The sequence below is a fragment of the Notamacropus eugenii genome, chromosome 2 (genome assembly GCF_028372415.1).
Source record: "Notamacropus eugenii isolate mMacEug1 chromosome 2, mMacEug1.pri_v2, whole genome shotgun sequence".
In the NCBI taxonomy this organism is placed as follows: domain Eukaryota; kingdom Metazoa; phylum Chordata; class Mammalia; order Diprotodontia; family Macropodidae; genus Notamacropus; species Notamacropus eugenii.
The window spans coordinates 160025265-160033019 of record NC_092873.1 but is presented as its reverse complement, the minus strand read 5'-3'; the positions used below and the strand labels follow the sequence as shown (position 1 = coordinate 160033019).

Below are 7755 nucleotides of genomic sequence, written 5' to 3'. Positions count from 1 at the left end.
TTAGTACCTATGTCACCTTGGGTAAGTCACTTAAACTTTCTTGGTCTTCATTTTCTCATCTATAAAATAAATGGGAAGGACTAGATAACTGATGAGATCCCTTCCAACTCTGAGTCTATGATGACTTTCTTCAAGAGAAGGGCTAATGTATTCCATTATCTTCTCACATTCTATCTGCCTCTTTAATCTGTTGAGAAACATTTGTTTAAGGTTACTTGGAGTTCAGGTAGCTGTATAGTTAAACTATTTTGGGAGGACCTTTTAACTTTTTAATGCAGTTATCCTATTAGTAAGACCTGAGATTCTGTTCCAATTTATCTGCATTATCAAATATGTCTGTAACTTAGCAACTGAGCTTAAAACCTTCTGGTAAATAGTGAATAGTGTTAAAGAGTTGAGTCTCCTCAAATCTGATAAGATGAAAATAGATTTTATACAAATTAACTTATTACTATCCAGGAAAGTAATTAATTGATATGTATAGATGAGGCCAAATATGAAAAATTTTGATTCACTGTTGGAAGTTAGAGATTCCAAGAATCTCTAGTCAAAGAGGGATTCCAGGTGTTCCAGAGATTCATAAGCATGGTTGTGGAAGATAGACTGTTGTGTGTGAAGCCCATTTGACTGGACCACAAAGAGCATGAGGAGGAGAATGGAAAGAGAAATTGGAACTAGATTGTGAAATGTCTAACAGACAAGATTGTACATCATATCAGAGGCAATAGGGAGCTCCTGGAACTTCTTGAGAAGGGGAGTGATGTGCTGGAGCACATGGAGTGATGTGTCTGTGATTGAGGAATATAACTTTGGCAACTATGTGGAATATGGATTGGAGAGGAGATGCTAGAGATAAAGGGACCAATTAATACACTATTGTAATCATCCAAAAGAAAGGTGATGAGGACCTAAATTAGGGTGGTGGTTGTGTGAATTAAAAGAAGAGGGGCAGATTTAAAAGATGTTGGGGTGGTAGAAATAGCAAAATTTGGCAATCAATCGACTGGGGTAAGGTAGAGAAGTATCTCTAAACCTCTGACCCTGTTGAGATCTTTTTTGGTTGCTCTAAAGGAATCTATGCAATTCAATGAACCCAGTCCCATTTCTCCTTGACAGAATTAAGTACTAGAGAGAAGGATAATATCTAAATAATAGGGAGTAAGTTGGTGCTAGCTCTGCTAGGAGCAGAGTTCAACTCAATAATGGGGGCAGATAGAATTCAAAGTAACGATCACTTTCCTCTTTGGATGGTGAGCTAGGTACCTATTTCTATTTAAGAAACAAACTTCTCTATTTTGAAGCCTCTGGATGCAGGCATTGAAGGACATGGGAGGTTTTTGGCTTTGGCTTTGGTCTAACAGAAGTGGGGAGCTACAACAGGAAAATATTGGGAAACATTAACCCTGTACTTTATCAGCTCTCATCATCTCTGATGGTGCTAGGAGTACAACAGCTGACCCTAAACAACCTACAGACCACCTGGAGTATGCAACAAATCACCTTCAGTTCTGATTATTACCTTCAGAATTGCAATGTGTGATCCTTGTAGCTGCCAGTCACCATCTTCTACTACCAGTTGAGCTTGTGCTCTTTAACCATTGTTTTGCTCATGTATTCAGTGCCAAGGAAACTGATGTATTGTTCCAACAACTTGGTATAAGGTACATGCTGTTGGCATGGCTGTCCCCTGAGTACATCAAAGACATGGAGTCTTAAGGAATTTCAGATGATCAATATCTGACAGAATTTTGTTCCATCAATCCTCATTACCCTTGGAGGTGTCAGAGTTGTTTTTTTTAATGACTCTTCCATAACTATTTTACCCTTAATGTAATCATCATCTGTGATTTGTATCCTTTGCTGCCTATCCTAGACATGTGAAATCAGTTGGCATTTGCCTCAGTTTTCTCAAAACTGACTTGTGAATGACTTTCAACCTAATATGTAATCACTTTCCATAGTGGAACAAGTACTGAACTTGGAGTCAATAAGTCCTGGATTCAAAGACTCATGATGGAAAATGTATCCAGAGAAAGAATTATGGAGTCTGAATGCAGATATAAGCATATTATTTGTGCTCTTTTTGTTTGTTTTGTTTCTTTCTTCTTGTGGTTCCTCCCATTGGTTCTAATTCTTCTTTACAACATGACTAATATGAAAATATGTTTAATATGCATGTGTATGTAGAGCCTATTTCAGATTGCACACCATCTGGGGGAGAGGTAAGAGAAGGAGAAATCTTATGGAAGTGAATGTTGAAAACTAAAAATAAATTTTAAAAAATAGAAAAAATAAAGTGATCTCTGAGGAATCCCCTCACCCGCCGAAAAAGTCCTGGGTTCAAATCTTGACTCAGAAACTTATTAGCTATGTGACCATGATCCAGTCACTTAATCTCTTTGAGCCTCAATTTTCCTCATCTGTAAAGTGAGATGGATGAACCTGATGGATTCTAAGTTGACTTACATCTCTCAATCAAAGCTCATATGATCTTAGAATACAGGTCAGACAGTACTAGTGCTGGATGATGCCATTTGGGCTTAGTGAAATACGTAATGCTTTTAGTAGTTCAAGAACACTATTTTTCAGTGTCTGGACAATGACAACTTCCTAATTAACTCTAGAGACATGCACAATATTGGAACAAACTGTACTGTTTCAACTCAGAAAGCACCACTTATACTCCAGGTTGAAAATAAAAAAAAATAGCAGTTGAGTCAGAAAGTATTGGAGTTATTGGGAGATAGGCTAGAAGGTATGAGGCTGGAACCCAGAAAGATAGAAGCTTTTCTGAAGGGTCAGTGAAAGGAAAGAACATTTGACTTTTGAGCCAGAGGAACTGAATTCAAATTCTGACCTTGCTAACAATTACCTGTATAGCCTTGGGCAAGCTTCTTAAAGCCTCAGTTTCCTCATCTGAAAAAAAATAAAATAGTGGACTAGTTATCTAAGGTGTCTTTCAGCTGTGAGTCCTATGATCCTACTCAAGGGTAGTTCTATAACCACTATGGATCTACAGAAAGATTATAAATGAATCAGAGGAGCTGATAAGATCAGTGAGATAATAATATGTTTCACAGCTCTTTTACCTCTTCCATGATTCCTCTCCAGGTTAGAACTGTATGACTCTGATCCTTAGTCAGAAAAATCCCATGTCATGATTTGACCAGGACTGTTTCACACTATGCTCCTCTTATTCCTACAGTGACCATGAATATGCCAGCATAATTCTGAATTGAGAAATATAATAGACTCTCCACATGGAAGACAGAACCAAAACATTTATCAAACACCAGAAAGTCAAATCCATCATAGCAACAAACAAACCTATACACAATAACAATGCAGAGGGCGACACCATCCCCAAGCTTTCTCTCTCTTAGGCTTCCCACAAACCAGCTCCCTTAAACAAAATCACAAACAAGCTTTCTCACCCACACTAGCCAGCTGCCTGCTCTGCTCTCTTTCCCTCAGTTCTGACTGCTCTGACCAAATTTTCTCTTGGTTCTGCCTCTTCCGTTCTACCCTTCCTACTCCAACCCTTCCTGTTCCATGTGACTTAGTCTCATGTGACTCAAGCTTCTATGTGACTTAAGCAGGTCACATGGGCCTATTAATGAATGGGAAAGATCTTCTCATTTAAATTACCATTACGCCTCATCAGAGAAGATGAGGAGATGATAAAAAATAATGATAAATAAACTTAATGCTATTTCAAAATTCTTTGCAAAGCTACTTTACTCAATCCAAAAAGCAATATTCACAATCTTCATACATCCTACCACCTTCTCAAAAGCTAAGGTTACCTGCAAAAGTACAAATGAGTATGTACTGATTTTGTCTTGCAGTAAATGTTTTTTCCCTATGTTCAAGGCACTCCATGACGGTGATCAGCAACTTTTAAAGTCACCATCATTTTACCTTTTACTGCTTTAGCTCAGCCCTAGGAACCTGATAAGTATCAATGCCACTGTGAAAGTTGCTCGACTAAAAATCAGGGGAAAAATGAAGTCACTAGGAGCATAGGATTCAGTAATTATAAGAAGATTAACAAATGCTTCACCCTTTCATGAATCTCAGTGTCTTAGTATGTGAAACTTGCTTTCTGGCTATGCTTGTTTTCACTCTGTTAGAGGAACCTTTGTTTTCTACTCAAACTGGCAGCCAGGGTACTTTTCTACAATCCCTAACAAAATTAGTCACATAACTCCTGGGACCTTAGGACCCTCGCCTGAAATTTGTCTTAGCAGAGTGTTCCTACCTTTGCCAACAAACTAGACGCATAGCACTGTCATCTGGAAAACAAGAGACTATGTTTACTGAAACACAGAATGAAGGCTAAGCTACACATTGATTACTTTGGGGATGTTTAAGGTGAAACCAATTATGCCAATCTATCAAATAACTTTTTCACCCAGTAATTGCCACAGTGGACAGCCATTCATAGAAAGCTGTAATCAAAGTCTACAAGGCAATTCTGGGTAGTTAGTATTGGACAAGAAAAGGCTAAGTCAGTAGGTCTAAATCATTAGCAGGAAATAGAAAAGAAGATCACCTGAGAATGAAGTCAATAAACAAAATCTGATATAATCTCCAAGAGATCAGGCTGGAGTTTGGTAGAAATTATACTCAAGTGATGTGAAAGATTTCTCACTCTAGGATTTCCATAACTCCCATGTCTTCAGAGGCATAAGTTTCAATACCAGCACAGCACATATACAATATGTTTGGTGCTGATACAAAAATCATTAGCCCAAATATGTTCACAAAATGGAGATAAATATGTAGGAATATACCTTTCCAGGTATCCCAGTAAAACATTCAAATATCAGAGACCTTGAAACCTTCATGCCAGCCACAAGTCAGAAAAAAAAATCAGATGTAGCACCTAGACTGAGGGAAAATTGGAATTCTTTTTTCTCCTCGTTGTCATTTCCAGACTGTCACTTTACCTCCTTCACTTAGCACCATTTTTTCTTCTGAATTCCACTTGATAAAATAAACTTTTCATATAATCAGAATTATAGTAGTTTTAATTGTAGTAAATGGACTTTCAGATCATTCTTTCTCCTTTCTCAAGGAATTCAGAACCTGGTTTGCCATCTTCTTCTCCTTCCCAAATCCTGTTCTTATGCTGAAGGACCTTCATATTCTTGTAGAATCTCCCTTGTATTCCTTAACTTTCCATTTTCTCAAGTCCCTTAAGTCACATGACCTATTTCTCTACATCAGCCAGATATAGGGATGGTCATTCTGTAGATCTTGGAATTATCCACAAATGTTTTTACTTTCTGAATTAGAAACTGACATTTTTTCTCTGACAAATACTTATCATCTACTCCTTAAGTTTCATTCCTCCTGTACTTACTTTCATTAAGACCTTGAATCCCTAAACTCTTTAACACTTTTCCAAGATATTACTTCTGCTCTGAGTTCACTTTTTTCTCTCTCTAACCCCATCACAGTAGTTAAACATTTCAACTCTTACTCTGTCCTTAAATCTCTTGAACTCTTCTATCTCCATTTTTCTCTGGACAAATCTCAGAGCTGCATTTCTTCAATCATCTGCTGCTTCCTTTTCTCCCAGTGTTAGCATAGCACCTGGCACATAGAAGGCACTTAAAGGTTTATTGATTGACTGATGGTTTCTATTCACAAACCAATAAAGAATGCTGGAGGAAATCTCACAATTACTCTGACTGGTATAGTACAAACATATGTTAATCAGTCTCAACTGGGTCCTTACTGCAGTAGGTAGTCCTTTTCTTCTCTAATTGATTCCCTCTCTCAGTCTCCAAAGAAGCAATCTCATAATCTCTTAGCTCCTAAAGCCCTCAACATCTTCTTTCCACCCCACCATCCCCAGGCTTAGGACCTTTTATCTTACTTTACTAAAATATTTAGGCCATAGTTTCTCTTATTCCATTCTCTTTATCACAAAACACTCTGACATCATCTTTCTTCCTTTTTCCACATCTCTGACAAAAAGTTGGCCATTCTCCTCACCAAAGTCAACCATTCTACGTATGCACTTGATTCCATATCTTCTAGTACATACCATTTTCAGTTACCACCCCCTCCCTAAATCTTCAAGCTCTCTGTATCAATTGGTTCCTTTCTTACTTTTTTTTTTTTTGAGGCAGCGTTCAAATTCTTTTGGATGTACTATAAGTTAGTGTTTCCACTATGGAAAAGAATGTCATGAGCGCAGTACATGTGACTGGGAAGACATCTTCAAAAGGATAAAAGCTTAGAAAACAACCTGGAGACTGGAATTCAGTTCTTTATATAAAGTCCCTTGTAAAAAATAAACAAAACAAAATGAAACAAAAATAAACAAAATAAAAGGAAAGAAGGAGAGGCCTGCGAGATGATTTATTGCAGTAACACCTTCTGGTCCTTAGTCTCCTTCTCAAGCACCTCGGGGCTCTCGGTCTCTTGGCTGCCTTCTTCCTTCTCCTTCTTCTCCTCCTTCACCAGCAGCTCTGAGAACTTCTCCCCCACTTTGTCGGTGTTTTCTTTGCCTGCTCCTGCTTTCTTTTCTTTTCTTTTCTTTTCTATTTCATTCCTGCATTCTTCAAATTTTGCCTAAAACTTCTGGGCATTTTCTGCATTTAGGAATCGAATCGCCAGCAGCTCAGCCTTGGGACTTTCATCGGCAAAGTCCGTGTGTGTGTTCCAGACCCACGCCCTGTCACTGCCTGCATTAGGCTTCAGCTCCATCGACGGTGTTACATAGTGATTGGCACAGATCTTCAGAGTTTTGTCCTTTTCTCCTTGTGCTTCAGCAGCTTCACGTCACCCGTCCCTCGCTCTTTCCATTCTGGAAGGTCCTTCTCAGATGCACATCCGAACAGCTTGGCCCGCATCTTAAAGAGTTCTTCATCTTCTTCAAGGGTCTTAATCTCCTGCTCAGGAAGAACCACGATGGGCTCAAACTGTGGGTCACGGTTCGAGTCGTCCACATCCTCTGTGGATGTGTCGTGCTCCTCATGAGTTTCCTTGGCAGCAGCCATTGGAGCTGGAGGTGAAGCAGTGGCGGTGGTGCTTGGTCCGGTCCGTGACTCGTCTGGTGCTGGCGCCTCCTCGCCTCGCGCTTACCTCAGCTCTGCCACGCAGCCCACCCGCAGCATGCGACCCTGGCCCCTTACTTCTTTCAAACATACCCAAATGTCCCTTGTTGCGATATCCACATGTGTCACAAAGTCATCTCGAAAGAATTCACACTCACACCATCTCCAAACCAAACAAAGGTATTTGTTGAGGATTATGCTCCCAGCAGCCTAGGATCCTTGACGGAACTAGCTGCCTAGCAATGTAGGACAGGATTTTTATAGAGTAAATGATGCTATTAGCATAACAGAATATATGAATATTAAAATATAAGAGGGATTTGCTAATATAGAGATGTACTATAGTCTAGGTGGAACTGCACATGCAGATACCCAGAATGCATACAAAAAGCTGGAGGGAGGAAGGATTTATGTATCATAATAAGCCTCTCAATGTCACAAGGTCACTCAAAGGATAGTTTCTGCTGTTACTGGACAGGTATCCACTTAGGTAAAGTCCCTTCAGTGGTTTTGTGATCAATATCCTGCTCATCAGCCGGTTGGTACTGCTTTCTTATTGGCTGGCCCCTGTGGTATGTCTAAAACTAGATGGTGTGGTAAGGTCATGCCTGCTGCTCTAGTGGGGCATATGAAGAAATTGGGATATTGGGGTTTGGGGCTCATCTTTAAAACACCTTCCTTC

The 7755-nt window shown here is 39.4% G+C and overlaps 1 pseudogene; it reads right to left on the bottom strand.

The window, feature by feature from the left end:
- Positions 1 to 6375: 6375 nt before the first annotated feature.
- Positions 6376 to 7016, bottom strand: LOC140523738 (ran-specific GTPase-activating protein pseudogene; annotated as a pseudogene).
- Positions 7017 to 7755: the final 739 nt, after the last annotated feature.